Raw genomic sequence first — 21,864 nt, forward strand, 5'->3', positions numbered from 1 at the left:
CCTTTAGTACTTTATTATTAAGAGCATTATTTTGTATATATTAGGCCGTCCTATTATAAGGGAAGGTAACTAATACAGAAACAAGAGAAAAACAAATGATCATGGTAGAAGAGAAAAAGGTAAGGGAGACAGGAAAAGAGAATTTATTGGTTATTAGTAAATCTGGTTGCAACACTGTTATTTGTTTGGATGTGTGTGTGTGTGTGTGTGTGTCTGAGTGTATGTTTGAGTGTGTGTCTGTGTGTGTGTCTGTGTGTGTGTCCGAGGAGATGAGGGTGGTAGGTGCATTTGTGAATAGGTTACTTGAGTTGTTGTAGCTTAAACTGTATTAATGTATTTTAATATTTACTGTTGTATGACATTGATGAGTGTTGACCAAGTTAAGTTGAGATCGTGGGATTTGTTTTGGATAGCAGTTGAAAGATGTTCTATTGATATATAGTCGATGAGTAAATTTTTCCAGTGAACGATATTAATGTTATTTCTTGATTTCCAGTTCGTTAGTATTGTCTTCTTGGCGATGGTTAGCATTATCAGTAGTAACCTTTTATTTTCCTTTGTTAAAGTAATGTCACCTAATAAGCAAAGAGAGGGGAAAATGGGATCGGTTGTTTAATGATTATGGTTGCCTGTGAGATCATTTGTTGCCAAAATTTTTTGATAGGGGTGCAATACCATAATGCATGAGTGTAGTTGTCCGGAGTGTTTTGGGTGCATTGAGTGCATATTTCAGTAGTTGTAAAGCCCATTTTAAACAGTTTTTCACCAGTGTAGTGTACCCTGTGTATAACTTTATATTGTAATAGGTGTAGGTTTGTGCTATTAGTCATGTTAAATATATTGTTAAGAATCCGTGGCCAGAAGTCAGTGGTGGGGTTAATTGAGAGACCTTTTTCCCATTTCTCAGATGGTATAATTATTGTCGGGTCTGATTTGGATATTAATCTATAGATTTTAGTAAGGATTTTATTTGTAGGTGGTATGTTAATAAAATCGGATATTAAGGGGGAGAGGTCATATGTTTGTATTTTTTGCTTGTTTTTTGAAGATAAAATTGATTTGAGCTGTAGGTATTCAAAGTATTGGTTACTTCTGATGCTATGTGTCTGAGTTAGATGTGAGAGTGAAGCAAATGTATTGTTCTGTAAGATATGCTTGAGATGTGTTACACCTTTTTCTATCCACCTGTGAGAGTTGGGGACTTTTTTTTAAATGTAAGCGCACTATTACATCTGCAACTGCAGCAGCGTTCATAAACCAGAATTACCAAATATATCAGCATCAGAACCTAAAGAATTAGATCAGGCAACTCAACACCTAGCACACAACAACTGCACACAACCTTAGATAACATAGCCCCGCTTAAAACTAAACTGATTAGGGAGAAAAAGCTTGCTCCATGGTACAATGACCACACATGCGCACTTAAACAAGCAGCACGAAAATTAGAACGCAAGTGGCGGCACACTACACTGGAAGTATATAAGATAGCTTGGAAAGATGCTCTAACTGAATATAAACATGCCCTTATAAAAGCTAAATCTTTATATTATTTGTCCCTAATAGAGAAAAATAAGAACAATCCTAGATTCCTTTTTGAGACAGTGTCCAAATTAACTAAAAACGTCAATGAAACTGAATCTAATATACCACCCGACTGTACCAGTGATGATTTTTTTAAAATTCTTTAATGATAAAATACGACTTCAGAGTCAGAGTGTGTCACTTGCCAAGGTTAAGTATGAACTCACTTTGAGCAGCAGATGATAATAGTGATGATAATAGTAACAAGGTAATCCAACTAAATTCCTGTAATCCAATCTCCCAAAATGAACTAACTGATTTGATTAAATCATCAAAGTCATCATCGTGTATACTCGATCCTGTTCCAACTCGTTTACTTAAAGATTTACTCCCAGCCATTGTAGAGCTCCTGCTTACATTAATCAATGCATCCCTTAGCCTTGGGTACGTACCTAAATTATTTAAAAGTGCTGTTATTAAACCCCTGATTAAAAAACCTAATCTTGATCCACATGTTTTATCTAATTATAGGCCAATTTCAAAAAGTAGTTTCCAAACAGTTATGTTCTTATTTGAATGAAAATTGTATTCATGAACAATTTTAATCTGGTTTTAGACCCAACCATAGTACCGAAACCACATTAATTAGAGTAGTTAACGAGTTGTTAATGTCTTCTGATAATGGATGTGTCTCTTTTCTTGTTCTATTAGATCTTAGTGCAGCGTTTGATACGGTCGATCATAACATTTTACTGGAGAGGCTAGAAAATACAGTAGGTGTTAAAGGACTCGCACTCTCTTGGTTTAAATCATATTTGACTGACCGCTCTCAATTTGTTTATGTAAATAATAAATGCTCGGAAACTACAAAAGTAAAGTGTGGTGTTCCACACACTGTAAAAAATTTCAAGTCTCTCCAACTTAAAAATTCTTAGTGACTTGTTGCATCTAATTTTTTTAGTTGGCCTAATTTAAGTTCTCTGAAATGCATAATTTAAGTTCTGCTAACAACCATAGAATGTAGGACCAACTAAAAAAAATAAGTTGTGTCAATGAAATTCATCAAATACATCTTGTTGGTCCAACAATACATTTTCAATTCTGTCAACTACATTTGTTTAGTCCAGTTAATTATTAATTAGTATCAAAGTAAATGTAAAACATACTGAATAAGTGAACACTGCATAGCAAATGTAAATTCTTAACAAATACATTTTATTTGCATGTATCATATAAACAATACATTCAGCATTCACAAGCAGCAAACAAATGACAAGTTATACATGTTATAGTGTGTAATTGAAACAATTTACATTAGAAAATGTAAGTAGAGCCTAAATGTAGTTTTAGGGTGCACGGGCAACTACAAATTACAAGTCAACTTAGCACCTAAATGTAATTGCTAATTTTTAAGGTGGAATAAAAACCAGTTTGGATGGTTTGGTGTCTTGAAGGCATTAGTGTAGTGGGACAGGTTGTCCATTACTACTTCTTCTTCAATTACAACTGCAACATTGACTGCACTGGACAGTGATCTTGATAAAACAGCACTCTCCTTCACCACTTCAAGAATCCCCGTTTTCATGTTCTTTGTGGTCCTGTAATGCTTCTGTATCCTCTAAAACACAATAATAATATCAGAGCCTCATTTATGTGTAAGAAATTGCATATTAACACATGCACTGACATTAGGGTGGCCAGATTCATACTAACAAAAAGGAGGACATTACACCCAAAAGACGGACCTCATATTAAGAACAGGTGGACATGATACTGCAACACACAGAACCATATATAACCCATCCAGAACCCATATAACAGAGTTTTTTGACCAATTTAAGCAAGAATTCTATAACAAATTATTGTTTTACTCACTAAATGTTGTGTCTACTTTTAAGTCCGTTCCTCGCTGCCTCCAAAAGTTTACTTTTTGGCATTTTCACAGCGTTCCTGAGCATGAGAGTGAGTGATTGACTCAGGTAGCGGTGTTTACAGAACAGAGCGGGCGGGCGAAATTCAACCACCCAATCACAGACTAGCATTTAGAGGGCGGACCTTCTGCGATTGGCCAGTGGTAGCACTGTAAGCAGTGAAAGGAGGCTGTTAAACCAATAAAATACAAAACATTTGTTCTGACATGTACCTGAGCCAATGACAGATAATATTAATCAAAAATGAAACCAGTTTACTCCAAAAGGAGGATTTTTAAGTGTCCGTCCTAGCGTTGCGTGAATGGAGGACTGGCAGCTGAAAAGCCGGACTGTCCGGCCTAAAACCGGACGTCTGGCCACCCTAACTGACATACTAATAAAATGGTACTTGTAGTACATCAGTCAGCACGTTAAAATCAAACTGAAGTAAGAAAGGTTTGCTTAGATTCCCCAGAGATTAACAAAGCTTACTCAAATTAAATGAATTAATTAATGCTTTTTACTTACATAATGTGCTGCGTTTAGAATTTCTCCACTCGTTTCAACAACTACAAATATCTCTACACCACGGTTTGTTAACAACGTTTATAAAAGCGAAGTCGCCGTTTCACACACGCATGTGGATGCAGAAGCATCTGACAGCAGCATCCAGTTGCTTTAACGTTATTTACAATCCAGTAACTCAACAGGCTTCCAAATATTTTAGTAAAATGCAGAGTAACGGTCCAAGAGTCGGTTTACTAACAGTGTAAGAGTCGGTTCGCTAACAGTGTAAGAGTCGGTTCCTTAATAGACACGGCTAGTGGTGAAAAGTTCGTTTTACGGAACCGATTCTTTAATTTGACTCCGATGTTACAAGGCTGTACTATAATAATTAACTATAATAAGTTAACTATAATAATAACAAAAACGATTTTATTTGAGGTGTATTTTAAAAACCCCTGGATGAACTTCAGCAACAAGCTGCAGGTGCTCGATTTGAACAGCCACAATGAATCATTTGAATCAGATGAAAATAAATGAACAGTCATACGAATCGATTCAGTAACTCTATCACTAGTTTGATACGGTGTTTTATCACAGCTTAACAGACTCTGTTTATAGTTATTTAGTATTCAGCCCAAAGTAAAAGAGGCAGTAATTGCATGTGGAGTTACATTTAAAAACATGTTAAAATGATGAACACGTCCTCTGTGCAGCTTTCAGTTCATCAATTCAAAATCAAACAAACCACAGAGTTGTTCAGATTCGTTAAACCCTCCACCTTAACGTGAATAAGATGTAATTATGTTAAGATACTTACTGTTTGTTTGAAATCTTCTCGTTAATATAAAACGGTTGTTTGAAAGTCCTCTTCTCTCCATAAAAACTGGCGCGAAGACGTCCCTCTGGAGCGCATGCGCAGAAGTTTCCTCATTCCCACTGTTGCTCACCCAAATCAGTTTTTTTTCATTGGACTTGAAATGTTGAGTGAACACAGTTGTACTCGTTTACTGAACCTAACATTTTAAGTTGAAGAGTAAAACTACTACAGCTGACGACACAACACATTTTTTGATTTTGGACCAACTATTTCCATAATTCATGTTGTGCCAACATCTATTTTTACATTCTCAGAACATAACCAAACAAGAATTTTTTACAGTGCAGGGGTCGGTACTGGGACCGCTATTATTTACACTTTATATGCTTCCACTAGGAGAAATTATTCATAAACATGGCATAAATTTTCACTGCTATGCAGATGACACACAGCTGTATATATCAGCCAAACCAAATGATACTGACACAATCAGTAAGATTGAAGATTGGGTAAATGACATAAAAAACTGGATGTCGTGTAATTTTCTTTTACTTAACTCAGATAAAACAGAGGTTTTACTTGTTGGCTCTAAAGCTGCAAGAGACAAGTTGTCTAACCTGGTGCTAAACCTAAACACTTTCTCTGTTACTCCCAGCCCAGATGTAAAAAAACTTGGGTGTCACACTAGATTCAGATCTTTCCTTTGATACACACGTTAATAATATTACTAGAGTTGCTTTCTATCATTTACGTAATATTTCTAAAATAAGAAACATACTATCTGTTAATGACGCCGAAAAACTGATCCATGCGTTTATCACCTTTCGGCTAGATTATTGTAATGCTCTTCTAACTGGATGCTCTGGTAGATCCATACACAAACTCCAGTTAGTTCAAAATGCAGCAGCTCGAGTGCTAACTAGAACTAGAAAATTTGATCATATTACTCCTGTTCTATCTTCTCTACACTGGCTGCCAGTTAAATTTCGCATTGATTACAAAATACTTTTACTAACTTATAAAGCGCTACATGGTCTGGCTCCACAGTATCTGAGTGAACTTATTAATTACTACAACCCAGCGCGTCCACTTCGCTCACAAGATGCAGGGTTACTTATAGTTCCAAGAATTAAAAAGATCACAGCTGGTGGAAGAGCATTTTCTTACAAAGTTCCACAACTTTGGAATAATCTTCCTGCCTCTGTTCGGGATTCGGACACAGTCTCAATGTTTAAGTCTAGACTGAAAACATATTTATTTTCTCAGGCTTTTGATTAGTATAGACAAAGGCGCAGAACTTGTGGGTTCTTGGTCATAGAAACTTGTGGTGATCAGGGATGTTGGGTTGCTGTCGTTCTGCCTCTCTTATCTGATCACTCAGGTTTGATGATGGTGGGGAGGTGGGCGCTGATGTCCTATGAAAGCCTTCATGACCTTGTTACCTGCTTGCTCTCCCTTTTAGTTATGCTGTAATAATTAGGGCTGCCGGAGTCTAAAACTCTCTGTAAAACTGTTTTACTCAACTAGCATTGTACATTATTAACTACATTCTCTGTTGTTTTACCCCGAGGGCATTCTAATGGCAACCTGTTTACCCACCGAGGTTAAGGATTGAAGTCGAGACTGCCGTAACAGCGATGCTGCTCCTGCCGGATGTGACGGGTCTGGAGTAATTGCACCAAGAATGACAAGAACTCACAACGGACTTTATTGAAGACTAGACCGAATAACAACTCTATTATTATTATTTATTTATTTATTGCCAGTTATAACTTTTAGTTCATTTAATTCTGTGTATGATTTGTGTAAATCCTACTTATTTAAAGTATCCTCCAGGCCACCCAAGAAGGATGGGCCCTGCTGAGTCTGGTTCCTCTCAAGGTTTCTTCTTGTAATTTTCAGGGAGTTTTTCCTTGCCACAGTCGCCCTCGGTTTGCTCATCAGGGGTTTTTGTATCTGTTGGTCCTGGATTTTGTAAAGTTGCTTTGAGACAATGTCTGTTGTAAAAAGCGCTATATAAATAAAGTTGACTTGACTTGACTTTTTTTGTGAGTGGGAAATCAGGGTTATGCCATATTGGTGTGTATTTTGTGGGAGATACAGTGGATTTAGTAATTGTATGTAGTTTCCACCAAGCTGTCAGAGTAGCTGCTATTATGGAATTTGTAAAACATGGTTGTCTTTTTAGCACTGTACTGATAAACGGTAAGTCAGAAATTTTGATTTCGTTGCTTAGAGTTTGTTCTATATTGTACCAAGGCTGATCAGATTCATTGGGCTTTATCCATTTAATGATATACTGTAACTGATTAGCGAGAAGATAATTTTGAAAATTCGGAGACTCAAGGCCTCCTTGTGTTTTGGGTTTTTGTAATGTGGATAATTTAATTCTAGGTGGTTTGTTTTTCCAATAGAATTTGGAGATAATTGAGTCTAATGTTTTGAACCAGGACAAAGGGGGTTGGATAAAAATCATTGAGAATAAATAATTTATTTTTGGTAGGATTTTCATTTTGATGGTAGATATTTTGCCAGTTAGAGAGAGTGGGAGGTTAATTCAACACTGGAGGTCATTTGTTATAGTTTTAAATAGTGGTTTGAGGTTCATGTTATATTACTCTGACAGTTGAGTGGAAACTTTGATGCCCAGGTAAGTTATGTGCTTGGTGCTCAGGGGGATTAGGGGAGTCTGGGAAGTGGTGTCCAATTTATCCATGTTAAGTGGTAGAATTGCTGATTTGGCCCAGTTAATAGAATAATCAGATATTTTCTACTGTTTTGATTATCTCGTGAACTGAGGAGATAGGGTTCTGAAGGAAGAGTAAAATGTCATCTGCATATAGGCTGATCTTGTGCTCTAGGTTAAGTGTCTGAATACCCTTGATATTTTCGTTTTGGCGTATAGTAGCAGCTAATGGTAATGGCAAGTAAAGTTTTTAGAGCGAGCAAGAAATATTTGAGCGCGAGCGCAGTTTGCTTTAAGTGCGCGCATACGAATTGAGCGCGAGAGCAGCGTTTCGAGCGCGCATGTGCTATTTCGTGCGAAAGCACAACTTATTCGTGAACGAGCAGGGTGAATTCGTGCGAAATCCTGCTCGCGCACAAATAAAATGGGCTCTCGACTTTTGGCTGTAATCTGACGCCATAGATACCTAGAAGTGACCAAGCCCGGAGTGGCTAATCGGGAGATTCGGGAGGATTCCCGATGGGCCGGCTCATGTCAGTCTCAAATTTGGGAAGGTTGGGAAAAATATTAGATTAGATGGGTTCTACCATCTGAGGGAATCCCCCCCTCCCAAATGTTTAAGTTGGTTTGGCCAATAACCTAAATCACTATCAATTTTACACCATCATAATATAGGCTAAATTGTTAAAAACAAAAAAAACTTTAAGCATGTTATGTTATTCAGCTAAATAGACTAACCCTTAATAAAATGTTTTTTTTAAACCTCAGAGCAGCAGATAAGTCATGTCTCATGTCTATAGACAATGACACCGTTATTAATAAAGTGCACTGCTTAGGAGGCTTTTGATGCTGTAGGTAGCCTACTAAATAGTGAAGCTACTTAAGAGTTTAGTGTAAACCTAACAATAGAGCACCTCTGTTGAAAAGACAAATGCAATTTTAATTTTTATTTCAACTTATTGCTCATGTACAAATGTAAATACTTTTTCATCTTTATCACATTTTTTACCTTTTAAATCTTTATCTGATTTAAATTTGAATTAAACATGTTTAAGTGAAGTGTTTTCTGTTAACTTACCAACATACACCTGAACTTATACCCAATAAAAAGTCATTGTAAGAGCTAGCTGCTGTTTCATTTATTAAAATTTTTCCTCCGTGGAAAAAGTGGGCCGGGTTTGGGCATGAAACTCCCGGGCTGAAAAAGGGGCCCACTCCGGCCCTGGAAGTGACAGTCGATTTATCCCTAATCCCCAAGCTGTTTTAACAGCCATGGCTCAGCTCATGGCAAGAGTAAATCCATCTCTTAAAACTGTGGGAAAAAAAATGCTGGACCCCATTTACCACCTAGATAGTTCTTAAATTAGTTTAAAATGAGCAAGCAGACTTGGCAGCACAGCAAGCTATGACATCCTTACCTGCCATCCAATCTCAGACCAGCCAAAAGACCATAAACCACAAAAGCTTGACAAAAAGAATGTGAAACTTACACTACCAATAACCTAGATCCACCCTACTATAAAATAGATAGAACTCAAAAATAACCAAAAATAAAATAAAAAACTCTGGGATCAAATTATTTACACAAGATGCCACACAGGACAAACCAAACAAACAAACTTGACAAGTGTTATAGCTGTTTTTTTATTGTTTTTTAGATTTATCAATGGTGCCATGACATTTGTGTCTCACTGGCTGAAATTACGTTATGAGGGATTAAAGCCCTGCAATGATCTGAAGATCAGAGAGTATCTTTACATTTATTTACATTGAATTTACGGTTATTGTAAATTCATGGTGATAGTTTCTTGGACATTCAAATTGGGTTTGCTTTGTGGTTATGACAACCTCCACATTGCTGGAAAGGCTTTTCACAAGATTTTGGAGTGTGTCTTGGAAAATATATGTTACCATTTAGTTAGGAGTATTTGTAAGGTCAATGAATAAAAAGATATGGCTCACAACTAACATTTTAATGAATTGTGTTTAGTGTTTAGGTGTTTAGTTCAATTGAGGGGAGGGCTCTGTTTAGGCAACTAAAGTTACTCCACACTAAACGTGTCAAACCATATCTTTAAGGACCTTACCTAGTGCACAGGGGCACAATAATGCTTAAATATATACTGAAAGTGCCAAAAAATTTAAAGCATAACATTTACATAAGTTACCTTATGCAACTTTTATCAATGGGTGTGAAATACCTGAACACATGAAAGGGTATCCACAATAATTTGGTCAAATGGTGCTAATGATATTTACTTATTCTACATTTGTACGGTTGTAACATGGTGGCTGCTGTTCAACAAGGGAGTTCAGTCCCCCTGTGCAGCCTATTTGGCGCAGTAGTGCGTCAGTAGATCGGTCAATCTCTCCTAATTTGCCAATTACCTGGGATTTGTGTCCTTACGCCTATTTTGGCCGGCAGACAGGGCACGGAGGCACAGTAGTTTGTGATCTCAGTCCCTCCTGACTCAAATCAATCATCTGCGCCTCATGAGCACTGATTTGCTCCAGGTGGAAGTTCCACTTTATATCACAGCCTTTCATTCTCATCAGCTCCTTTGTTTGCACACTTGCTTTTCTCTGTAGCTGTGATGCTGGAATGCTTGGTCTGGTCCATTTTCCACTGACATCAGATATCAGCATTCTTTTGGTTTCTAGGAACTGCAACCAGTCTTGCTGTGTTTTGGACCTTGTGATGGAGCCACACTGGCAGAGTGGGTTGCCCCAGTGGGGACGCGACATTCCTTTTTCAGAGCGGACCCACCCATAAAACCACCTAAAGTGTGGGAGGCACCAGTTGGTAGGGTAGGGGTTCCACTTATGAATACCCATGATGCCAGGTTTTCATAGTTTCCTGTCCTATTTACAAGGGCTGGTTTGTCGCAGATGGCCAAACAGTCTGTCATATTGTGACATTCAGTTCTGACTTCTGTGCTGTCCCTGTTTTATCCACTTTCTCTGATGCAAGTTAATGGTGTTTTTGTGTTTTATTTGTTACTTTTTTCTTTTAATTTGGTCACCCTTATTTATTTAAGACCCCCCCTTGCACTTTTGTACTAAGGCACGTTCAAGCCCTGTAAAGGACTTATAAACAATCAGCGAGTCTGTTAAGAATTAAGGCAAAAACACAGACTTAAACCCATAAAACATATGTGGAGAGAGCTCCAAATAAAAAATTCATTTTCTTCATGATATTTTTTTAGTTGTGTACAATTAATAAGAATATGGCGTCACATTCAGATTTTCGTTTGTTGAGCAATCCCCTGGTCCTGATTTTGTGTTCATGTGATCAGTAACAAATTTTTGTCAAGCAGTGCTCTCTTTTTTACGTAACCTTAAATATAACTTCAATATTATTTAAAAAGCTTTTAATTTAATTGTCATTTTAGTTTTGTCAAATTAGATTCTCTGTTATTTTTCCTGTGGTCGCCATTTTCTGGGTAATCTGGACTTTCCAGTACAGCATCGTAGATCGATTGCTCAGGACTGCCGCATACTTCCAACGAAAGTTGACATCAGTAGGTAAAGCGGTACATCTTCAGTGATGTATATATAAAACATTACATGCTCTGTTATTGAGCAGAATAAAGAAGATGAAGACCCGGAAAATGTTATGTAAGTGCAAACTCGTTGTATTGGTTGGTGGTGTTTTGAGGTCTTTATTGAGTTTGTGTGTATTAGTGGATGGTTTCAGGAGGAGCAGGTGCATGTCCGCGATGAGATTTTTCTCCGCGTTGGATTGTTATTCAGTATTGAACGCTGTATAAACACGCGTTCGTGTTTTGCATTTGTCACATGCACCTCACATATTTAAATCATCAATTTATTGCATTGTTTCATAAGATTTATTTATAATAGCACCTCATTTGATTGCACCGATGCTGTTAGGCCTTTTGCAGGAGCAGCAATTGCTCAAGCTGACATTTAATCATTTTCAGTTTTGATTTGATTGTCAATTGTTTCGAATGTCTATGATATTATCATAAATCATTTTTATAATAAAAAAAATATTTGTGGTAATACGGGTAATCTTTTATTGGTCTGAGTATAGCAGTGTATATTACATTAACATTTACTGCAATTAAATCAAACGTCCTACTGCTTTTTTAGCATTTAATTTTTTTGTTCATTCTTTAGTTAATGTTTTGAGTATTTGAGTCAGTAACACAAACATACATTTTGAAACATAAAACAAAAAAAAAAGATTTCCTTTCGTTAGTTTTCCTGTCAAAACAGCACCATGGGTCCAAGTGTTCGGCCCTTGCATGAGTTTCCTTGAGGTACACTTACTTAAGCAATAGAACACGAGAGGGAGTGTGTTATCGCGAATAACATCACGGCTGTGATTCGGTCGCAGGCACGAGCCGAAGGCCAAAAAAAAGGTCACCACCTGGATTTAACTAAGCAAAGAGGTAAGAGCCTCCCATTGGATAATTACTGCATGGGTGATTATGTTTCAGCTGGCAACAAGTTATTTAACCCTAACTGATGCAGTGAGTAGCTTCTCATTTGTTAAACACCCATGTCGAAAGACACATCCTGTGGTCATGGAAAAGATGTTAATCTGTTTCAGAAGGGTCAAATTATTGGTATGCATCAAGCAGAGAAAGCATCTAAGGAGATTGCTAAAACTACTACAATCGGGTTAAGAACTGTCCAACGCATTATTAAAAAGTGGAAGGACAGTGGGGAAACATCATCTTCAAGGAAGGAATGTAGTCGGAAAAAATCTTGACTGATCGTGATCGGCGATCACTTAAATGTTTGGTGAAATCAAATCGTAGAAAAACTACAGTAGAACTCAGGGATATGTTCAATAGTGAAAGTAAGAGCATTTCCACACGCACAATGTGAAGGGAACTCAAGGGATTGGGACTAAACAGCTATGTAGCCTTAAAAAAAACACTTGTCAGTGAGGCTAACTAGCAAAAACGGCTTCAATTTGCTAGGGAGCATAAAGATTGGACTCTGGAGCAATGGAAGGTCATGTGGTCTGATGAGTCCAGATTTACCCTGTTCCAGAGTGATGGGTGCATCAGGGAAAGAAGAGAGGCGGCTGAAGTGATGCACCCATCATGCCTAGTGTCTACCGTACAAGCCTGTGGGGGCAGTGCTAGGCAGTCTAGGTTCAGCAACGTTATGTGCCCAAAGAATGAGGTCAGCTGACTACCTGAATATACTGAACGACCAGGTTGTTCCATCAATGGATTTTTTCTTCCCTGATGTCACGGGCATATTCCAAGATGACAATGCCAGGATTCATCGGGCTCAAATTGTGAAAGAGTGGTTCAGGGAGCATGAGACATCATTTTCTCACATGGATTGGCCACCACATGAAGGGAGTCCAGACTTGAACCCCATTGAGAATCTTTGGGATGTGCTGGAGAAGACTTTGCGCAGTGGTCCAAATCTCCCATCATCAATACAAGATCTTGGGGAAAAATTAAGGCAACTCTGGACAGAAATAAATGTTGTGACATTGCAGAAGCTTGTGGAAATGATGTCACAGCGAATGTGTGCCGTAATCAAAGCTAAAGGCGGTCCAACGAAATATTAGAGTGTGTGACCTTTTTTTTGGCTTGTGTGTGTGTGTGTGTGTGTGTGTGTGTGTGTGTACAATAAAGATTCTTTAGTTCTATAAATACTGTCTAAAATATAAATTAGGGCAGGATTTTTAGTCAGTGGTTTTAATTATTGACCAACAGAATAGTTTACTGAAACAGTGGTTTTATCTTTTATATATCTAACTCATGCACCGTTCCACTTGTTTAGGCTGTTTAGATGCTAAATTTAGGTGTTTTAGCTTTATGTGTTAGTAAAGTGTCAGTCATGGAAATTTTTGTATCTAAAAATATATTTTTAAATCAAAATATTTTTAGTAGCTTTTAAATTTGTATACAGTTTTTTTTATTAGTGTTATTCATTTATTCATGTATTTTATTTCTGGCTCGATGTCCACATATAGGCACAAGTGGCTGTACCTGTTTGGGAAGAAAAAGTAAAAAAAATTAAATCATGATCTAAATAAATTTTATAATAAATTAAATAGTAAATATTGACGGCTCCAGAAAATCACTGTGATAGCTGTGTTCTGTGATCACAAAGTGTCCACTGATTAAAAACTAAAGGAAAATTAACAGATGTTGGGCATTATATATAAAAATAGCTGTAGTCTCTTAACTGTGTTTTTAATAAAGAGGCCAAAAATTAAAACACTCATACCAAAACAATACACACTACATGTCATTACCATGTTCTTGTCATTGAAGGGCTGAGAATAGTTTACCAAACATCATCTGGTCAGTAGAGTCCTATGGTCCCTTTTGATTGATAAATAATGTACAGAAAGGTGACACATGGAAGAGTGGTTTTATACCCACAAAGCCAATCTGCATGGCTGGTGTTGCTTATAAAATACTCATATAATGTATGTACCAGATGTCTTTACGTAATAGATGTAAATGTCTCTCACGTAGAGAGTGAAAATACACGTGCTCACCAACAAAAAAGGTATTTAGGGGATCAAAAGACTGAGACCACTAGTAAAATTGTTCTATTTTCATTAGAGTTTGAGTATAAAAAAATCTCATACATTCATTCAGTCCCTTTGCCACACATGTATTAAATCAAGCACATAGCCATGTAGTGTGCATATACAAACATTTGTGAAAAAGTAGTTCTAAAGAGCTCACTGAATTAATGTTGGACTGTTATAGGATGCTACTGTTGCAACATGACAGTTTGTGGGACTTCTTCTCTCCTAGATGTTTCATGATCAACTGTGAGTGTTTTATTGAAAAGTGAAAGTGTTTAGGAACCACAGCAACTTAGCCTTGAAGTGGAAGACCACATAAAGTGACACAGATAAATGCTGAGGTGCATAGTGCATAACAGTCTCCAATACTCTGCTGAATCAATAGCTGCAGAGTCTCAAACATTATCTGGTATTAACATAGGCAAACTGTGTGCTGGGAGCTTTATGGCATGAGTTTTCATGAAAATGCATGGAAGCCTTACATCACCAAGCACAATGGATAAAGTGGTGTAAAGCATGCCGCCACTGGATGTGGAAACATGTTCAGTGGAGTGACAAATCAGGCTCCTTTATCTGGCAGTCTGATGGATGAGTCTGGGTTTGTCAAACAGTTTGGGGAAGGTTTTTTCTGTTACAGCATGTTGTAGCTGCATGCTGTAGCTGCAACTTCATAATAATGCCTGTGGGTTTGGAATAGGGTGTCACAAAAGGTCCTGTAGGTCTAATGTCTAGATGTCCCAATACTTTTGTCCATATAATAACCTATATCAAGCGATTTTGGTAAGTGTTGTTAACAGCCAAAAATATTGTGCTCTCATTTATAAATGTCATTTAAGTAGGTAACTGGGTAACTAGATAGCTCACTGTTTCTCGTTAAATTGAGTCTCTCTGTGCGCATGAAGTATGAGTGGATCAGACACAGCAGCGCTGCTGGAGTTTTTAAATACTGTGTCCACTCATTGTCCACTGTATTAGACACTCCTACCTAGTTGGTCCACCTTGTAGATGTATAGTCAGAGACGATTGCTCATCCATTGCTGCTGTTTGAGTTGGTCATCTTCTAGACCTTCATCATTGGTCACAGGCAGGGCTGGACTGGGAACAAAATCCAGCCCTGGACTTTTTTCTTGACAAGCCCACTACAAGCAAGTCGTGCCACACATATCACCCCCTATATATCATACCCTTATCATACCCTTCATACACATACATATACACATATCATACCCTTCTATATGTATATATTTACATATAAAATACAAATTCTACAATATTTCTTAAGATTTACAGTTTCTTAACTATTGTATGTATAGTTTTCTTATTCTATTGGATGTATTTAAACCTTTAACACTGGTAAATATGCTTTTTTCGCACTTTTATTCACACGTGATTCACGTTTGTTCCAAATTAGCGCATTGCTCCGATGAGCAAAGAAATAAATAGCATGTGTAAATACTTTAATACAGGGGTGGGCAATTAAATTTTCGAAGGGGCCACATAAGCAACTGGGCTGTTGTGGAGGGCCGGACCAATAAGGTGAACTTAATTCTGCTCAATATTAATTTTATATTTTTATTTACATTTTCAGCATTTAGCAGACGCCTTGATCCAAAGTGACTTACAGTAAAGATACAGTATACAGTCTAAGCAATTGAGGGTTAAGGGCCAGCAGCAACCTGGCGGTGGTGGAGCTTGAACAAGCGACCTTCTGGTTACTAGTCCAGTACCTTAAGCACTAGGCTACAACTGCCCACTCTTTATTAAAAGCAGTAAATTGTGCAGTTCTAATAAGTTGTTAATGTTTAGATATTACAATTAGACAATTAGAAGTAGGCAGAGAAAAACATCAACATTATTTTACTATTTAAACAAACAAATGCAAAAAAAACCAAAAAACAAATGTGAACAAAATGTGCAGGTTTTTAAAGTTTACACTATTTTGTTTTGAGTCTAATTACCTCATTTATTTTTCAGTCCTTTGTTATTGTTGGATATTCTTATTAAAATCACAAAGCTGGTGCTGACTGCTTCAGTTCTGGATGTGTTAAACTTTATAAAAAGTCCTTGTTGCTTTTGCAGTTTAGTTAGTGAAGCTTCAGGTGTGACGCTCCGCATCGTTCATGTTCATGTATTTCTCAGTTTAGTACCATAACAGCGATTTAAACCCTAAAGTGTGATCGTTAAACAGCTTTACACCTGACTTCAGTACATAAATACTTCAGAAGTTCACGTCTTGTTAAAAACTCGACCGTCAGTCACACTCAGTTGTGTTCGCATTACGGTGAAGCTGATACACTCTCACACACGTAAAACGAAACGGATATTTAAAGACACAGCGCTCCCGTCAAAATCAATTCTGTTATATTGCATGTTTGATGTACATTTATTTACGTCTAATTTTTAATTGCCACGAACCTCATGCGGGCCGGTTGGGGATGTTGGGCCGTACAATGCCCAGGTCTGCTTTAATATGTTCACAAGTGAAATTAACCATGTGAGCTATGCACATAATCACTCTAAAATTTCAAGATAGTGTTTACTTGCAGAGACTAATGGTACCATCTCAAATTATATCCACCGCCCTATGTTGAACATGACATAATAGAACTTTCACAAACAAAAAATAGTCCTTAAAACGGCTGGTTTAAAGCCCCTGTTATCTAACAGTAGCTTAGATAACTACTTATTAATCATTCAGTGACTTAAAAGAAATGTTTTGTACTGTTAGGAAGTACCCTAAGTAGGGCATAGGCGATATTTGAGATGGGCCCACAGTCTCTTCTTAAACGACGTTACTAACGAAGCTCTTTGGCTATGCTGTAGTTCCTCACTGCCAAACAGGTTGTCCAGTTTCCTGCACTTTTCTGCATCTGTTTGCAGCTTTTTCTGCACTTCCTTTACGCTTTTTCGACCCTTTCTCGCACTCATTTACTATGTATTTTTTGAACTAGTGGTTGTGATTACGGTTTATCCTGGGGGAGGGACATTTCTGTGATTGGCCAATGGATATGCAGTGAGAATACTGTGGCGGGCCAATGCACACTTCAGGATTATTATTCAGGAATATTTAAAACAGAATTTATTTTTCACTCCCTCAGCGGCCACATACAGAGCGGCCCACCGGGAAAATCCCGACCCTCCCGATGGCCAGTCCATCCCTGGTCACAGGACACTGCCCATGGGGTGCTGTTGGCTGGATATTTTTGGTTGGTGGACTATTCTCAGTCCAGCAGTGACAGTGAGGTGTTTAAAAACTCCATCAGCGCTGCTGTGCCTGATCCACTCATACCAGCACAACACACACTAACACACCACCACCATGTCAGTGTCACTGCAATGCTGAGAATTTAACCACTTAAATAATACCTGCTCTGTGGTGGTCCTGGGAGAGTCCTGACCATTGAAGAACAGCATGAAAGGGGGCTTACAAGGCATGCAGAGAAACAGATAGACTACAGTCAGTAATTGTAAAACTACAAAGTGCTTTTATATGGTAAGTGGAGCTGATAAAATAGACAGTGAGTAGAAACAAGGAGGTGGTTTTAATGTTATGGCTGATCAGTTAATATATAAATAATCTGTGATTTGTTAATTATCTTACATTTTTATTTAACTGAGAAAAGCTGAAAGAAATGATTTTGATAATTTTGCTGATCAGCTTTATTGTATTTTGTAAATATACACACATTTAGAATTTGATACCTGCAACACAAAAAAGTTGACAGGCAGAATGTTTAGCAATGTGTTGCAACACCTTTTCTATTAATGAGAGTTTTTAATAGTTTGGGTAGTAGTAGTTTAATAGTTTTAATAGATTTTTTTATTCTTGCTTGATATTAGACTTTAGCTGCTTAACAGTCCGTGGTTGCCTCTTTATGATGTGCCATACATTTTCAATAGAAGAGAGATCTGGCGGGCCAGTCAAGCACAAGTTCTCTGTGCCTATAAAACCATGCTGTTGCAGTGCTTACAAAATGATGCCTGGCATTGTTTAGCTGAAAACAAAAGCATAAACTAATGCACCCACATACCATGATGGATGGTATGTGCTTTTGCACCTTTCGCAAAATATTATATCATCTGCCTTTTGAAGCCTACAGCTGTTAAAATTAACTATGTTACGGTATGACGATATATGGCGGTATGGCGGTACAGTGGACCCTTGACTTACGAATTTAATTGGTTCCGAAGGGCTGTTCTTAAGTCAAAATGTTCGTTAGTTAAACCTATTTTTCCCATAAGAAATAATGTAAACAGAATTAATCTGTGCCAGACCTCCCAAACCACCCTCTTACCTAATCTTTCTAATGTCTTAAATGGTCTTTTTTGTTATTAATACAAGTATATTTTCCCTTAAATCTTAAATTATACAATAGACATTCCTGTAATAAATAGGGGTGTAACGATACACTCTGCTCACGATTCTATTCAATTCACGATACTGAGCTCACGACTCGATTTTCTCACGATTTTTTTTTTTGAAGTGTAAACAGTGCAAAACAATGCACATTTTCTTGTACATTTTTTTAAACAAAAAAAAACTTCAGTCCCTTGCAATTAAAGGTAATTACCAAGAACAGAGTACTTTACTGTAACCTAACAGGTTTACCAAATTTTTTTTATTTATTTTTTTAATTTTTTCTCCGAATTTTCTCCCCAATTTTTCTCCCAATTTTTAGCGCTTCCAATCTGTCTTCCGCTGCTAACAGGCACACCAGACCTGCATCCAAGGAGAGCACGCCGCTGCCCCACGCCTTCTTTACACGTGTACAGCCCTCCTCTTCTCGTCCGTGCATTCTGCACGGGCGTCTCTTCTGCAAGTCAGGGTCCTTACACAGCGCATGAAGACCCACCCACCCACATATAGTCCGGTCCCCCACCCTGCAGGCACTGCCAATTATGCCCGCCAGATGGCGCCCAGCCGACCGGTGGCAACACCGAGCCTCGAACCGGGAGGTTCAGAAACTCGGTGCTGGTGCGTCAGCGGAATATCCCGCTGCGCCACCTGGGCGCCTAGGTTTACCAAATTTAAGTTACTTATTGCCATCTTAAATTGAAAATCAAAGTAATCAAACAAGCTCATTGAGCTGAGCTGAGTCTTTAAACACATTTTCTTTGTTGCTTGAACTAATGTATTAACAAATTACATGTAAAATGAATTACTAATGTAAAAAAAAAACATTGTATTAAATGTTTATTATTTAAATGGCTTTATTTATATACTCAACATGGAACAGAGTGCTACAACAATAAATTATAAAATACAAAAACAAAGACCCATCTCAATTAGACCAAAAGGTCTGATTGTGTACAGTATATTACTTGTAAATTTGCATCTAGAGTGAAATAACACATCAACAAAGCATCACTCAACAAAATATTAATGAAAATGTGCAAAAGAAAAAGCAGCATCCAGGTGACGGTATTTGTAAGTATTTAGTGAAGATTGGCATTCAGAAAAACCGAGCTCATCTTTGAGGGGTTGATCCTGTTTCTCCTTTCTGTTATAATCTGCCCTGTTTTGGAAAAGATTCTCTCTGAGGGGACAGATGCTACAATACACAGTGACATGTATAAGATGTGGGTCTCAGTGGGTCTGAACTTCTCTGTTAAAGTGGTTCCTCGTGTCCAAACTTGACTGTTTCCTGTCACTCATTTTCCTCACCTTTCCAGCATGTAATGTCTGGCTACGTAAAGTGCAATGTAAAACTTCATCAAGTGCTCTCTTTCTTTCTCTCTCTCTCACTCCCTCCTGTTCATGTGCACGCTGTCCGTGTGTGTGTGTGTGTATGTAACCCCGCCCCTCCTGCTCAGTGTAAACACACAAACGTCACCACGCATCTTGACCAATCACGTGCGGCTTTAACTGAAAAAAACAAAAACTGGAAAAAAAAAAAAATCGGCTCCGGATCCTGCCGTTCATTTTAAAGCGCCGACTCTTAGAGCCGGATTGTTTGCGACCGACCCATCACTAATAAATTACAGAACGCACGTGCACTCGTACAATCGCGCAGATGTCCACGATGCACATCGCTACATTTTTGCATCGCGATGCATCGTGAAATGATGTATCGTTACACCCCTAGTAATAAACAATAATAAACAACAATACACAGTAGTACTGTACATAAAAAACACACATTCAGTACAGTACATGTGCTGTATCATACACATAACACATCCTTTTTTTTTATAAAATGTATCTACCAGAAACAACAATAACTCATATTTCTCTATTATTTCCTTCTTTATTTCAACAGTATTGTATTTTGTAGGTGTAATTGCACGAAAGAAAGAATACTTTACTTAGCGATTTCCTTCTTCTCTCTCACTCACTGTCCCCTCTGTCTGATACACAGTAACAGCTACTGGCAGGAGTAATTATACAACACAACAAATGTAATAGATTTGTTCATTTTATCACCTCTGCACTTCCTCTGCACATTCTTTGGGGACATTTTAGTATTGAATTTTACAAAATATAAAGAAAACACCGGAAAAACACCGTCCGCTGACCGAATGTTTGCTCACTGTATATATACAGTGTATCACAAAAGTGAGTACACCCCTCACATTTCTGCAAATATTTTATTATATCTTTTCATGGGACAACACTATAGAAATAAAACTTGGATATAAGTTAGAGTAGTCAGTGTACAACTTGTATAGCAGTGTAGATTTACTGTCTTCTGAAAATAACTCAACACACAGCCATTAATGTCTAAATGGCTGGCAACATAAGTGAGTACACCCCACAGTGAACATGTCCAAATTGTGCCCAAAGTGTCAATATTTTGTGTGACCACCATTATTATCCAGCACTGCCTTAACCCTCCTGGGCATGGAATTCACCAGAGCTGCACAGGTTGCTACTGGAATCCTCTTCCACTCCTCCATGATGACATCACGGAGCTGGTGGATGTTAGACACCTTGAACTCCTCCACCTTCCACTTGAGGATGCGCCACAGGTGCTCAATTGGGTTTAGTCCATCACCTTTACCTTCAGCTTCCTCAGCAAGGCAGTTGTCATCTTGGAGGTTGTGTTTGGGGTCGTTATCCTGTTGGAAAACTGCCATGAGGCCCAGTTTTCGAAGGGAGGGGATCATGCTCTGTTTCAGAATGTCACAGTACATGTTGGAATTCATGTTTCCCTCAATGAACTGCAGCTCCCCAGTGCCAGCAACACTCATGCAGCCCAAGACCATGATGCTACCACCACCATGCTTGACTGTAGGCAAGATACAGTTGTCTTGGTACTTCTCACCAGGGCGCCGCCACACATGCTGGACACCATCTGAGCCAAACAAGTTTATCTTGGTCTCGTCAGAGCACAGGGCATTCCAGTAATCCATGTTCTTAGACTGCTTGTCTTCAGCAAACTGTTTGCGGGCTTTCTTGTGCGTCAGCTTCCTTCCGGCATGACGACCATGCAGACCGAGTTGATGCAGTGTGCGGCGTATGGTCTGAGCACTGACAGGCTGACCTCCCATGTCTTCAACCTCTGCAGCAATGCTGGCAGCACTCATGTGTCTATTTTTTAAAGCCAACCTCTGGATATGACGCCGAACACGTGGACTCAACTTCTTTGGTCGACCCTGGCGAAGCCTGTTCCGAGTGGAACCTGTCCTGGAAAACCGCTGTATGACCTTGGCCACCATGCTGTAGCTCAGTTTCAGGGTGTTAGCAATATTCTTATAGCCCAGACCATCTTTGTGGAGAGCAACAATTCTATTTCTCACATCCTCAGAGAGTTCTTTGCCATGAGGTGCCATGTTGAATATCCAGTGGCCAGTATGAGAGAATTGTACCCAAAACACCAAATTTAAAAGCCATGCTCCCCATTTACACCTGGGACCTTGACACATGACACCAGGGAGGGAC

At 38.3% G+C, this 21,864-nt stretch overlaps 1 long non-coding RNA gene across 1 annotated transcript; it reads right to left on the bottom strand.

Annotated features, from left to right (window-relative positions):
* Positions 1-2,718: 2,718 nt before the first annotated feature.
* LOC134317830 (uncharacterized) lies at positions 2,719-3,517 on the bottom strand. The gene is made up of 2 exons (XR_010013284.1): positions 3,400-3,517; positions 2,719-3,142 (listed from the first exon to the last, which is right to left on the bottom strand). It is a non-coding gene; the product is annotated as an uncharacterized LOC134317830 (long non-coding RNA).
* Positions 3,518-21,864: the final 18,347 nt, after the last annotated feature.

This window comes from Trichomycterus rosablanca, chromosome 7, assembly GCF_030014385.1.
Source record: "Trichomycterus rosablanca isolate fTriRos1 chromosome 7, fTriRos1.hap1, whole genome shotgun sequence".
NCBI lineage: Eukaryota > Metazoa > Chordata > Actinopteri > Siluriformes > Trichomycteridae > Trichomycterus > Trichomycterus rosablanca.